This window comes from Dendrobates tinctorius, unplaced genomic scaffold (assembly GCF_039654945.1).
Source record: "Dendrobates tinctorius isolate UK_male_01 unplaced genomic scaffold, ASM3965494v1 ptg000651l, whole genome shotgun sequence".
NCBI classification, from domain to species: Eukaryota; Metazoa; Chordata; class Amphibia; order Anura; family Dendrobatidae; genus Dendrobates; species Dendrobates tinctorius.
Genome location: NW_027362302.1, coordinates 97,083 through 111,585, shown reverse-complemented (window position 1 = coordinate 111,585; position 14,503 = coordinate 97,083).

The window sequence follows — 14,503 nt, the reverse complement described above, 5'->3', positions numbered from 1 at the left end:
ATTTGTAGACAGCTATTAAGTCTCCTCTCAGTCTTCTCTTTTGCAAACTAAACATTCCCAAATCCTGCAACCTTTCCTCATAAGACAGGGTTTGCAGACCGGTCACCATTCTGGTTGCTCTTTTCTGAACTTGCTCCAGTTTGTTGATGTCTTTTTTAAAATGTGGTGCCCAAAACTGGACACAATATTCCAGATGAGGTCTGACCAAAGAGGAGTAGAGGGAAATAATGACTTCACGTGATCTAGACTGTATGCTTCTGTTAATACATCCTAGAATTGCATTTGCCTTTTTTGCTGCTGCATCACACTGTTGACTCATATTCAGTCTGTGATCTATTAGTATACCCAAGTCTTTTTCACATGTGCTGTTGCTTAGCCCTATTCCTCCCATTCTGTATATGCTTTTTTCATTTTTATTGCCCAGATGTAGTACTTTGCATTTTTCCCTGTTAAAAACCATTCTGTTAGTTGCTGCCCACTTCTCCAGTTTATTTAAATCTTTTTGAATCCTCTCTCTCTCTTCTCTAGTATTAGCTATCCCTCCTAGCTTTGTGTCATCAGCAAATTTAATCAGTTTACCCTCAATTCCTTCATCTAAATCGTTGATAAAGATGTTGAACAATACTGGGCCCAGGACAGAGCCCTGTGGTACCCCACTTGAGACATTCTTCCAACTGGATGTGCAGCCATTTACGACCACTCTTTGGGTCCGATCACTAAGCCAGTTATGAATCCACCTAACAGTTGCCTTGTCCATTCCATACTTAGTCATTTTTTCAATAAGGATTGTATGAGAGACTTTGTCAAATGCTTTGCTGAAGTCAAGATATACTATATCTACAGCATTTCCTTGATCCACCCAATCAGTGATACCATCATAGAAGGAAATTAAGTTAGTCTGACATGACTTATTAGTTACAAACCCATGCTGACTCTGTTTAATCACTTCATTCTTATCCAGGTACTGACATACATGTTGTTTAATAATTTGTTAAAAGATCTTTCCTGGTATAGAAGTCAGACTCACCAGCCTATAGTTGCCTGGGTCCACCTTCTTCCCCTTTTTTGAAGATAGGAACAACATTTGCTCTTCTCCAGTCTTCTGGGACTTCTCCTGTTCTCCAAGAATTTTCAAAGATTATGGAGAGGGGTTCAAAAATTCGAAAAAGGATTGGGGGAAGGATGGGGAGACGAGGGTTCGGGGGTGGGGAGATGGGGCATCGGAGAGATGGGGGATGAGCGTCCGGAGAGATGGGGCATCGGGGATGGGGGAGACAAGGGTCCGGGGATGGGTAGATGGTGGATGGGGGATCAGTGAGATGGTGGATTGGGGATGGGGAATCGAGGGTGGGGAGATGGAGAGTCAGGGATGGGAAGATGAGGGTCTGGGGGTGGGAGATGGGGGCTGAGGATGGAAAGTTGGCATTGTGGGCCCCTATAAAAAGCCATAAAGCACTCATCAGTCTCTTCTATGCCTGGCTCAGTGTCACATATTCACATTGATACATTGTATCACTGACACTGTGCTGGCTGCATCCTGCCGACAATAGCAGGCAGAACGCTGCGGTGACGGACGTCGCTCCTGTAATTATCTTTCTACTCTGTCACTTGCTGAAATTAAAATGAACATTAATAAAGACAGAGAACATGGCGGCCGGAGCTGCGGTCATCAGTGCTACAGTGACTGGTGGGGATCTATCTGTCCGTCCTCAGAGCCACAATACGTCATATAGAAGCGCCCACAGCCGGGAGACCCCCAGATCTGAGGCCGTGAGACCCCCCGGCACGATACTGAGAAGTGGTACTGTGCATGTCCCTGGGCCCAGGTGCAGGCAATGCCTCTTATTCTTCTTGTCACTAGTACAGCAGGGAGGCGTTACAGTGTTACAGATTTTTTTCTTGTTTTATCTGATACATTTCAATAAAGAATATTGTGACTTTTGGTTTCTTGATTCCATTTGTATTTGTATCATTGTCGGCATTTGTTATGCAAAATACCTAAATCTTAAAATACCTCAATTTGGATTTTTTTCAAACTTTGAGCGACGAGCGGCACGGGTTAACGTCGTTTGATCGAGCTCAAATTTTGGCTATCTCAATATCTGGAAAGGGGAATCGTTTTGTGGGGTCCAGACGAACAAGATTCTGACATTTTTTTTCCCCCCCATATGAGATCCGGTCACCCTAGTGGATATCGATGTGTTGCCGCACAGATCTGGTGGAGGGGCCTGTGTTGCCGCACAGATCTGGTGGAGGGGCCTGTGTTGCCGCACAGATCTGGTGGAGGAGCGTGTGTTGCCGCACAGATCTGGTGGAGGAGCGTGTGTTGCCGCACAGATCTGGTGGAGGAGCGTGTGTTGCCGCACAGATCTGGTGGAGGAGCGTGTGTTGCCGCACAGATCTGGTGGAGGAGCGTGTGTTGCCGCACATCAAATCAGTTAATTGATTTTAATTTCTGAAGTGTACCTGAGAGGTGTAATCTCATTATTGTTGGTCAGAGTTGAACCAACCACTCCAGTGCTAACCACTGAGCCACTATACTAGCTGTCCACAGCCACTGTATTACCCGGCAACTGCCACTGTGCTACACTAGCATCGCCAAGCCACCACCATGCACACTGTAGGAATTAATAAGCGCCCGTTATGCTTCACTGTAGACTTCCCTAAGCTCCTCGCCATGCTTCACTGTAGGCAGGGTGTTCCTTTCATTGTATGCTTCATTTTCCCTCCTCCATATAGTAGATAATGACACTGACACTTGGGTTACAGCATAATGACACTAACACTTTGGGTACAGGGTAATGACACTGATACCTTCAATAGGGAGTAATGATGCTGACAATTACGGAACAGAATAATTACACATTGATTCTTGGGATATATGATAGTGACACTGACATTTGGTGTTCTCCTCTTTCTGGCTGGATGTTCATCCATTAGTGACAATAACCCTGAGTGAAGAATGAAGCTACATTGCGGCTCGTTGTTTGTACCTCCCCATACTGGTCGAGCATGGTGGATCTTCTGATTTTTCTTCTCTGTAGTTTATGCTCATCCTGGAGCCGGTCATGCAGCTGATGTGATCGTCTCCTCTTTGCACAATGATAACAATTATCAACAATCTAAATGTAGACAATTTTTTTTTTTGAGGTATGATATTTATATGAGGTCGAGATCTAAACTCTCCTGCATTCCAGAAAATTATCTACTATAACAATATGTAGTATATAACCGCAGCTCACATACAAACCTGCACTGGAGAATAAAGATATGGGACCGGCCGGACCCGGTGGTGAACCGTCCACTGACCCAGTGCCAGGATAAGGCGGTGTCACCATCCATTTTTGGATTTGTGGCAGCTCGGGTTCCACTTTTATTTAAATGGAGCTTTTTTCCTTTCAGGACCAGTGGGGGTTGATGTCATTTTCCCCTGCTGGAACCCTGCTGCAACTGCAGAGTGTCTAGGTCAGCTGATGGAAGTGGTGACCGCTCCACCATCCTTTCCATAGTCACCTGATGCATCAGCTGGCTGTCGGTGATAGAGCATTCTATAGTGACCAAGCCTGGAGGAAGGAGCTCTCTGGCTGCTGTGGTGTCTCAGCTGGTTTTGTGGTCTGGGTGCTTTTCTTCTGCTGTGCGGTGCTTTGCAGCAGAGAAGGCTGTTAAGCTAAGTTTGGTGTCTTTGTCCTCGTCTGTCTCGTGTTTGTCACTGTTCTCTGTGTCGTTCCATCTGCAGTGATGAAGCTAGCACCCTTGCTGGCCAGAGCATTATCCAGGGCAGTGCTAGGTGACAGCGATGGGCGAGGTTCCTGACGGCGGTGGGGGAAAGGACCCACTTAGGGCGTTAGGGGAGTGCAAGGTCAGTCTCAGGTTTGAGCAGGAGGTGTCCATCCCTCATATCCCTATCAGTAGGGCCTTCCTCTCCCCATTTCCATCCCGTTGTGTGTATGTCATGCAGTCTGCGGAGCTACCCCCTGTGGGGTCGCTACATATCGTGACAGGCGGCGCTTTGTATATGGCATCATACATATGCGTTTGCAGGACTGGATTACTTGACATAAATATGGTAAAAATGGTAAACTGGGAAGGAATACCCATGTAATCATGTAATTATTGTGATATCAAAAGTTCGGTAGCTTTCTTCTATAATCTCTGCTTCAATCCTATCTATCCATAATGCTTCCATCACCCATCTCCATCATCTATCAGCCATCCATGTTACGGAGCACAGTGCGGCTTGACATCCGCACCGTCGCAGCTACAGCCACAACATTTGGCACAGTCACACGTCTGGACCCCGAGAGCATCCTAAGCTATGTTGTGAGGCGAAATTTTAACCACGCGCGTTCCAATTCACCAAACAATTTTGCCCCTATCTACATACTGGGGAAAAAGTGTGTGCGTATCAAGACCCGCCCCTCATTATGATGTCACAATGGTTGACTATGGGATGGAGGATGTGTGATGGGTATATGGGCATGGGACTATGGGATGGCAGATATGTATGATGGGTATATGGGCACGGGACTATGGGATGGAGGATGTGTGATGGGTATATGGGCACGGGACTATGGGATGGAGGATATGTATGATGGGTATATGGGCACTGGACTATGGGATGGTGGATATGTATGATGGGCATATGGGCACGGGACTATGGGATGGTGGATATGTATGATGGGTATATGGGCACGGGCCTATGGGATGGAGTATGTGTGATGGGTATATGGGCACTGGACTATGGGATGGTGGATATGTATGATGGGTATATGGGCACTGGACTATGGGATGGAGGATATGTATGATGGGTATATGGGCACTGGACTATGGGATGGAGGATATGTATGATGGGTATATGGGCACGGGACTATGGGATGGTGGATATGTATGATGGGTATATGGGCACGGGCCTATGGGATGGAGTATGTGTGATGGGTATATGGGCACTGGACTATGGGATGGTGGATATGTATGATGGGTATATGGGGACGGGACTATAGGATGGAGTATGTATGATGGGTATATGGGCACTGGACTATGGGATGGTGGATATGTATGATGGGTATATGGGCACGGGACTATGGGATGGTGGATATGTATGATGGGTATATGGGCACGGGCCTATGGGATGGAGAATATGTATGATGGGTATATGGGCACGGGACTATGGGATGGAGGATGTGTATGATGGGTATATGGGCACGGGCCTATGGGATGGAGTATGTGTGATGGGTATATGGGCACTGGACTATGGGATGGTGGATATGTATGATGGGTATATGGGCACTGGACTATGGGATGGTGGATATGTATGATGGGTATATGGGCACGGGACTATGGGATGGAGGATGTGTATGATGGGTATATGGGCACGGGCCTATGGGATGGAGTATGTGTGATGGGTATATGGGCACTGGACTATGGGATGGTGGATATGTATGATGGGTATATGGGCACGGGACTATGGGATGGAGTATGTATGATGGGTATATGGGCACTGGACTATGGGATGGTGGATATGTATGATGGGTATATGGGCACGGGCCTATGGGATGGAGGATATGTATGATGGGTATATGGGCACGGGACTGTGGGATGGTGGATATGTATGACGGGTATATGGGCACGGGACTGTGGGATGGAGGATATGTATGACGGGTATATGGGCCCGGGACTATGGGATGGAGGATATGTATGATGGGTATATGGGCACGGGACTATGGGATGGAGGATATGTATGATGGGTATATGGGCACTGGACTATGGGATGGAGGATATGTATGATGGGTATATGTGCACGGGACTATGGGATAGAGGATATAGTCATGGCCAAAAGTATTGACCCCCCTGCAATTCTGTCAGATAATACTCAGTTTCTTACTGAAAATAATTGCAAACACAAATTCTTTGGTATTATTATCTTCATTTAATTTGTCTTAAATGAAAAAACACAAAAAGAATTGTCCTAAAGCCAAATTGGATATAATTCCATAACAAACATAAAAAAGAGGGTGGAAAAAAGTATTGGCACTGTTCGAAAAATCATGTGATGCTTCTCTAATTTGTGTAATTAACAGCACCTGTAACTTACCTGTGGCACCTAACAGGTGTTGGCAATAACTAAATCACACTTGCAGCCAGGTGACATGGATTAAAGTTGACTCAACCTCTGTCCTGTGTCCTTGTGTGTACCACATTGAGCATGGAGAAAAGAAAGAAGACCAAAGAACTGTCTGAGGACTTGAGAAACCAAATTGTGAGGAAGCATGAGCAATCTCAAGGCTACAAGTCCATCTCCAAAGACCTGAATGTTCCTGTGTCTACCGTGCGCAGTGTCATCAAGAAGTGTAAAGCCCATGGCACTGTGGCTAACCTCCCTAGATGTGGACGGAAAAGAAAAATTGACAAGAGATTTCAACGCAAGATTGTGCGGATGTTGGATAAAGAACCTCGACTAACATCCAAACAAGTTCAAGCTGCCCTGCAGTCCGAGGGTACAACAGTGTCAACCCGTACTATCCGTCGGCGTCTGAATGAAAAGGGACTGTATGGTAGGAGACCCAGGAAGACCCCACTTCTTACCCCGAGACATAAAAAAGCCAGGCTGGAGTTTGCCAAAACTTACCTGAAAAAGCCTAAAATGTTTTGGAAGAATGTTCTCCGGTCAGATGAGACAAAAGTAGAGCTTTTTGGGCAAAGGCATCAACATAGAGTTTACAGGAGAAAAAAACAGGCATTCAAAGAAAAGAACACGGTCCCTACAGTCAAACATGGCGGAGGTTCCCTGATGTTTTGGGGTTGCTTTGCTGCCTCTGGCACTGGACTGCTTGACCGTGTACATGACATTATGAAGTCTGAAGACTACCAACAAATTTTGCAGCATAATGTAGGGCCCAGTGTGAGAAAGCTGGGTCTCCCTCAGAGGTCATGGGTCTTCCAGCAGGACAATGATCCAAAACACACTTCAAAAAGTACTATAAAATGGTTTGAGAGAAAGCACTGGAGACTTCTAAGGTGGCCAGCAATGAGTCCAGACCTGAATCCCATAGAACACCTGTGGAGAGATCTAAAAATGGCAGTTTGGAGAAGGCACCCTTCAAATATCAGGGACCTGGAGCAGTTTGCCAAAGAAGAATGGCCTAAAATTCCAGCAGAGCATTGTAAGAAACTCATTGATGGTTACTGGAAGCGGTTGGTCGCAGTTATTTTGGCTAAAGGTTGTGCAACCAAGTATTAGGCTGAGGGTGCCAATACTTTTGTCTGGCCCATTTTGGGAGTTTTGTGTGAAATGATCAATGTTTTGCTTTTTGCTTCATTCTCTTTTGTGTTTTTTCATTTAAGACAAATTAAATGAAGATAATAATACCAAAGAATTTGTGTTTGAAATCATTTTCAGGAAGAAACTGAATATTATCTGACAGAATTGCAGGGGTGTCAATACTTTTGGCCATGACTGTATGTATGATGGGTATATGTGCACTGGACTATGGGATGGAGGATATGTATGATGGGTATATGGGCACGGGACTATGGGATGGAGGATATGTATGACGGGTATATGTGCACTGGACTATGGGATGGAGGATATGTATGACGGGTATATGGGCACGGGACCATGGGATGGAGGATATGTATGACGGGTATATGGGCATGGGACTATGGGATGGAGAATATGTATGATGGGTATATGGGCACGGGACTATGGGATGGAGGATGTGTATGACGGGTATATGGGCACTGGACTATGGGATGGAGGATATGTATGATGGGTATATGGGCACGGGACTATGGGATGGAGGATGTGTATGATGGGTATATGGGCACGGGACTATGGGATGGAGGATGTGTATGACGGGTATATGGGCACTGGACTATGGGATGGAGGATATGTATGACGGGTATATGGGCATGGGACTATGGGATGGAGGATATGTATGATGGGTATATGGGCACGGGACTATGGGATGGAGGATGTGTATGACGGGTATATGGGCATGGGACTATGGGATGGAGGATATGTATGACGGGTATATGTGCACTGGACTATGGGATGGAGGATAAGTATGACGGGTATATGTGCACTGGACTATGGGATGGAGGATATGTATGACGGGTATATGTGCACTGGACTATGGGATGGAGGATATGTATGACGGGTATATGGGCACTGGACTATGGGATGGAGGATATGTATGACGGGTATATGGGCACGGGACTATGGGATGGAGGATATGTATGACGGGTATATGTGCACTGGACTATGGGATGGAGGATATGTATGACGGGTATATGGGCACGGGACTATGGGATGGAGGATATGTATGACGGGTATATGGGCATGGGACTATGGGATGGAGAATATGTATGATGGGTATATGGGCACGGGACTATGGGATGGAGGATGTGTATGACGGGTATATGGGCACGGGACTATGGGATGGAGGATATGTATGATGGGTATATGGGCACGGGACTATGGGATGGAGGATGTGTGATGGGTATATGGGCACGGGACTATGGGATGGAGGATATGTATGATGGGTATATGGGCACGGGACTATGGGATGGAGGATATGTATGATGGGTATATGGGCACGGGACTATGGGATGGAGGATGTGTATGATGGGTATATGGGCATGGGACTATGGGATGGAGGATGTGTGATGGGTATATGGGCACGGGACTATGGGATGGAGGATATGTATGATGGGTATATGGGCACGGGACTATGGGATGGAGGATATGTATGATGGGTATATGGGCACTGGACTATGGGATGGAGGATGTGTGATGGGTATATGGGCACGGGACTATGGGATGGAGGATATGTATGATGGGTATATGGGCACGGGACTATGGGATGGAGGATATGTATGATGGGTATATGGGCATGGGACTATGGGATGGAGGATGTGTGATGGGTATATGGGCACGGGACTATGGGATGGAGGATATGTATGATGGGTATATGGGCACGGGACTATGGGATGGAGGATATGTATGATGGGTATATGGGCACTGGACTATGGGATGGAGGATGTGTGATGGGTATATGGGCACGGGACTATGGGATGGAGGATATGTATGATGGGTATATGGGCACGGGACTATGGGATGGAGGATATGTATGATGGGTATATGGGCACGGGACTATGGGATGGAGGATATGTATGATGGGTATATGGGCACGGGACTATGGGATGGAGGATATGTATGACGGGTATATGGGCACGGGACTATGGGATGGAGGATATGTATGATGGGTATATGGGCACGGGACTATGGGATGGAGGATGTGTGATGGGTATATGGGCACGGGACTATGGGATGGAGGATATGTATGATGGGTATATGGGCACGGGACTATGGGATGGAGGATATGTATGATGGGTATATGGGCACGGGACTATGGGATGGAGGATATGTATGATGGGTATATGGGCACGGGACTATGGGATGGAGGATATGTATGATGGGTATATGGGCATGGGACTATGGGATGGAGGATATGTATGATGGGTATATGGGCACGGGACTATGGGATGGAGGATATGTATGATGGGTATATGGGCACGGGACTATGGTATGGAGGATATGTATGATGGGTATATGGGCACCGGACTATGGGATGGCGGATATGTATGATGGGTATATGGGCTCGGGACTATGGGATGGAGGATATGTATGATGGGTATATGGGCATGGGACTATGGGATGGAGGATATGTATGATGGGTATATGGGCACGGGACTATGGGATGGAGGATATGTATGATGGGTATATGGGCACGGGACTATGGGATGGAGGATGTGTGATGGGTATATGGGCACGGGACTATGGGATGGAGGATATGTATGATGGGTATATGGGCACGGGACTATGGTATGGAGGATATGTATGATGGGTATATGGGCACCGGACTATGGGATGGCGGATATGTATGATGGGTATATGGGCTCGGGACTATGGGATGGAGGATATGTATGATGGGTATATGGGCATGGGACTATGGGATGGAGGATATGTATGATGGGTATATGGGCACAGGACTATGGGATGGAGGATGTGTATGATGGGTATATGGGCACGGGACTATGGGATGGAGGATGTGTGATGGGTATATGGGCACGGGACTATGGTATGGAGGATATGTATGATGGGTATATGGGCACGGGACTATGGTATGGAGGATATGTATGATGGGTATATGGGCACAGGACTATGGGATGGAGGATATGTATGATGGGTATATGGGCACGGGACTATGGGATGGAGGATATGTATGATGGGTATATGGGCACAGGACTATGGGATGGAGGATATGTATGATGGGTATATGGGCATGGGACTATGGGATGGAGGATGTGTGATGGGTATATGGGCTCGGGACTATGGTATGGAGGATATGTATGATGGGTATATGGGCACAGGACTATGGGATGGAGGATATGTATGATGGGTATATGGGCACGGGACTATGGGATGGAGGATGTGTGATGGGTATATGGGCACTGGACTATGGGATGGAGGATATGTATGATGGGTATATGGGCACTGGACTATGGGATGGAGGATATGTATGATGGGTATATGGGCATGGGACTATGGGATGGAGGATGTGTGATGGGTATATGGGCACGGGACTATGGGATGGAGGATATGTATGATGGGTATATGGGCACGGGACTATGGGATGGAGGATATGTATGATGGGTATATGGGCACGGGACTATGGTATGGAGGATATGTATGATGGGTATATGGGCACCGGACTATGGGATGGAGGATATGTATGATGGGTATATGGGCACCGGACTATGGGATGGAGGATATGTATGATGGGTATATGGGCACGGGACTATGGGATGGAGGATGTGTATGATGGGTATATGGGCACGGGACTATGGGATGGAGGATGTGTATGATGGGTATATGGGCACTGGACTATAGGATGGTGGATATGTATGATGGGTATATGGGCACGGGACTATGGGATGGAGGATGTGTATGATGGGTATATGGGCACTGGACTATAGGATGGTGGATATGTGATGGGTATATGGGTACGGGACTATGGGATGGAGGATATGTATGATGGGTATATGGGCACGGGACTATGGGATGGAGGATGTGTATGATGGGTATATGGGCACTGGACTATAGGATGGTGGATATGTGATGGGTATATGGGCACTGGACTATAGGATGGTGGATATGTGATGGGTATATGGGTACGGGACTATGGGATGGAGGATATGTATGATGGGTATATGGGCACGGGACTATGGGATGGAGGATGTGTATGATGGGTATATGGGCACTGGACTATAGGATGGTGGATATGTGATGGGTATATGGGCACTGGACTATAGGATGGTGGATATGTGATGGGTATATGGGCACGGGACTATGGGATGGAGGATAATTATAATTTGTTATAACTAACCACAGTTAGTTACTATGCCCGGGCAGCGCCGGGCTCTTCAGCTAGTAAGTTATAAATGTGCTAAATTTTTTTGTTGTAAAGTTGTATTCCAATAAATGTATTTTATGTTCTATCTAAATGGCTTCATTATTGCATCATAATAAAAAACATGATGTCACCATTTTACTATAGTACATTTATCACTTAAACATGAGCCCTGTATGAGGGAGTCGGAGGTTTGGCTTACCGACTGCACAGCCCTGATTTTGTGTGACTGTGTGGGTTTCCTCCCATGCTCTGAAGACAGACCGGTAGGAGATACGACCCCTGATGGGTGCAGTGATGTCTATAAAGTGCTGTAAAGTCAATATGCTTATTTATTCTGCTTCATAAGAACGGTCTCACTTTGCAGACATTATTGCCCTGTCAGGACTCACATCCTATCAGTATGTCTTTGGAGGTGGAGCTGAGAACGCAGAGCTCCATTATTGTCAGACAGTCCCATAGACAATGAATGCAGTGGAGGATAAGCCTGCGCACCTCTGCTCCATTCAAGAATGGGATGGATCTAGGACACTTGTGCACCGAGCTCTGGAGACCGTGTCATGGAGATTATTACCTGATGTTTTCTAGCACGTGGACGGGTCAGAAATGTCACACAGTGAACGGCCGCCCTCGCCGGTCTCTTGTCTGAGGACTCAGAGACTAAAAGCTTTTTGGTCCCATCCCATAGATCAGTGCACAGCCTGCTGGTGCTGGTGGTGAAGCTCCCACGGGGCAGCATGGTGACACTGGGACTTTCAGCTCTGACCAAGAACAATGAGATTCCTCCTCTCAGACCCATCTCCGAAAATGAAATCAGTGACCACAAGGGAACCTGCTCCTCCTTCTCATGACCTGTCGGTGGGCACTGATAGACGTATTGATGACCTGGCCATCAGGTAATGCTATGGTGGCTCAGTGGATAGCTCGATTACCTTTTAACGCTTGGGTCCTTAGTTCTACTCTGACTGAGGTCGGAGTAATTCCTCCTCTCAGGTCTTCTTTAGAGATTGCACATGGAGCTGCTCTAGTTTTTCCTGATCTTCCCATTGGAGCTGCGAGTCATCAATGATTTTGCCGGTGCTTCTCTTGTGAGCAGCACGGTGGCTCAGTGGAAAGTACCGGTGATCTGCAGCATGGGAGTCCAGGGTTCAAATCCTACCATGGATGGCATCTGCAAGGAGCTTGTATGTTCTCCCTGACTGAGCTGCCACCCATGCTCCATAGACATACAGTGGTGGTGTTACCTGTATTCTGAGGGTTGGAGGAACATTTGCATCTAGGGACATGAGGGGGCCAAAATTTTACTAAGTCCAAAAACTCCTTTTCACAGCTCAGGCACCGCTGAGCCGCATATATACAAGACAACTTCTTGTATCAGGACACTCATCCAATAAGGACTGACACCACTCAGGCTACTTGCCCAATAAAGGGGGCAGGCAAGCAGCCCTCCTGGATGCTGCACAGGTAACACCACCACTGTATGTCTTTGGAGCATGGGTGGCAGCTCAGTCAGGGAGAACATACAAGCGCCTTGCAGATGTCGTCCATGGTGGGATTTGAACCCTGGACTCCCATGCTGCAGATCACCAGCACTTTCCACTGAGCCACCGTGCTGCTCACAAGAGAACCACCGGCAAAATCATTGATGACTCACAGCTCCAATGGGAAGATCAGGAAAAACTAGAGCAGCTCCATGTGCAATCTCTAAAGAAGACCTGAGAGGAGGAATTACTCCGACCTCAGTCAGAGTAGAACTAAGGACCCAAGCGTTAAAAGGTGATCGAGCTTACCACTGAGCTGAGTGGGTCCTTAGTTTTGTTTTGGCTATTGATGACCTGGCCATCAGGTAATGCTATGGTGGCTCAGTGGATAGCTCGATCACCTTTTAATGCTTGGGTCCTTAGTTCTACTCTGACGGAGGTCGGAGTAATTCCTCCTCTCAGGTCTTCTTTAGAGATTGCACATGGAGCTGCTCTAGTTTTTCCTGATCTTCCCATTGGAGCTGTGAGTCATCAATGATTTTGCCGGTGGTTCTCTTGTGAGCAGCACGGTGGCTCAGTGGAAAGTGCTGGTGATCTGCAGCATGGGAGTCCAGGGTTCAAATCCCACCATGGATGACATCTGCAAGGAGCCTGTATGTTCTCCCTGACTGAGCTGCCACCCATTCTCCAAAGACATACAGTGGTGGTGTTACCTGTGCAGCATCCAGGAGGGCTGCTTGCCTGCCCCCTTCATTGGGCAAGTAGCCTGAGTGTTGTCAGTCCTTATTGGATGAATGTCCTGATACATGAAATTGTCTTGTATATATGCGGCTCAGCGGTGCCTGAGCTGTGAAAAGGAGTTTTTGGACTTAGTAAAATTTTGGCCCCCTCATGTCCCTAAATGCAAATGTTCCTCCAACCCTCAGAATACAGGTAACACCACCACTGGCCCCTACCTGTATGTCTATGGAGCATGGGTGGCAGCTCAGTCAGGGAGAACATACAAGCTCCTTGCAGATGTCATCCATGGTGGGATTTGAACCCTGGACTCCCATGCTGCAGATCACCAGCACTTTACACTGAGCCACCGTGCTGCTCACAAGAGAACCACCGGCAACATCATTGGTGACTCGCAGCTCCAATGGGAAGATCAGGAAAAACTAGAGCAGCTCCATGTGCAATTTCTAAAGAACAACAGAGAGGAGGAATTACTCCAACCTCAGTCAGAGTAGAACCAAGAACCCAAGCAGTGAAAGGTAAGGGAGCTAACCACTGAGCCACCATAGCATTACCTGATGGCCAGGTCATCAATATGTCTATCAGTGCCCACCGACAGGTCATGAGAAGGAAGAGCAGGTTCCCTTGTGGTCAGTGATTTCATTTTCAGAGATGGGTCTGAGAGGAGGAATCTCATTGACCTCAGTCAGACATGAACTAAGGACCTGAGTGTAGGACGGCAATGGAGTTATCCACTGAGCCACTGTGCTGCCTGAGAGTTTACTTCGGGCCAGATCATCAGTAGGACTCTCAGCAGTTATGGGAAGGTCAGAA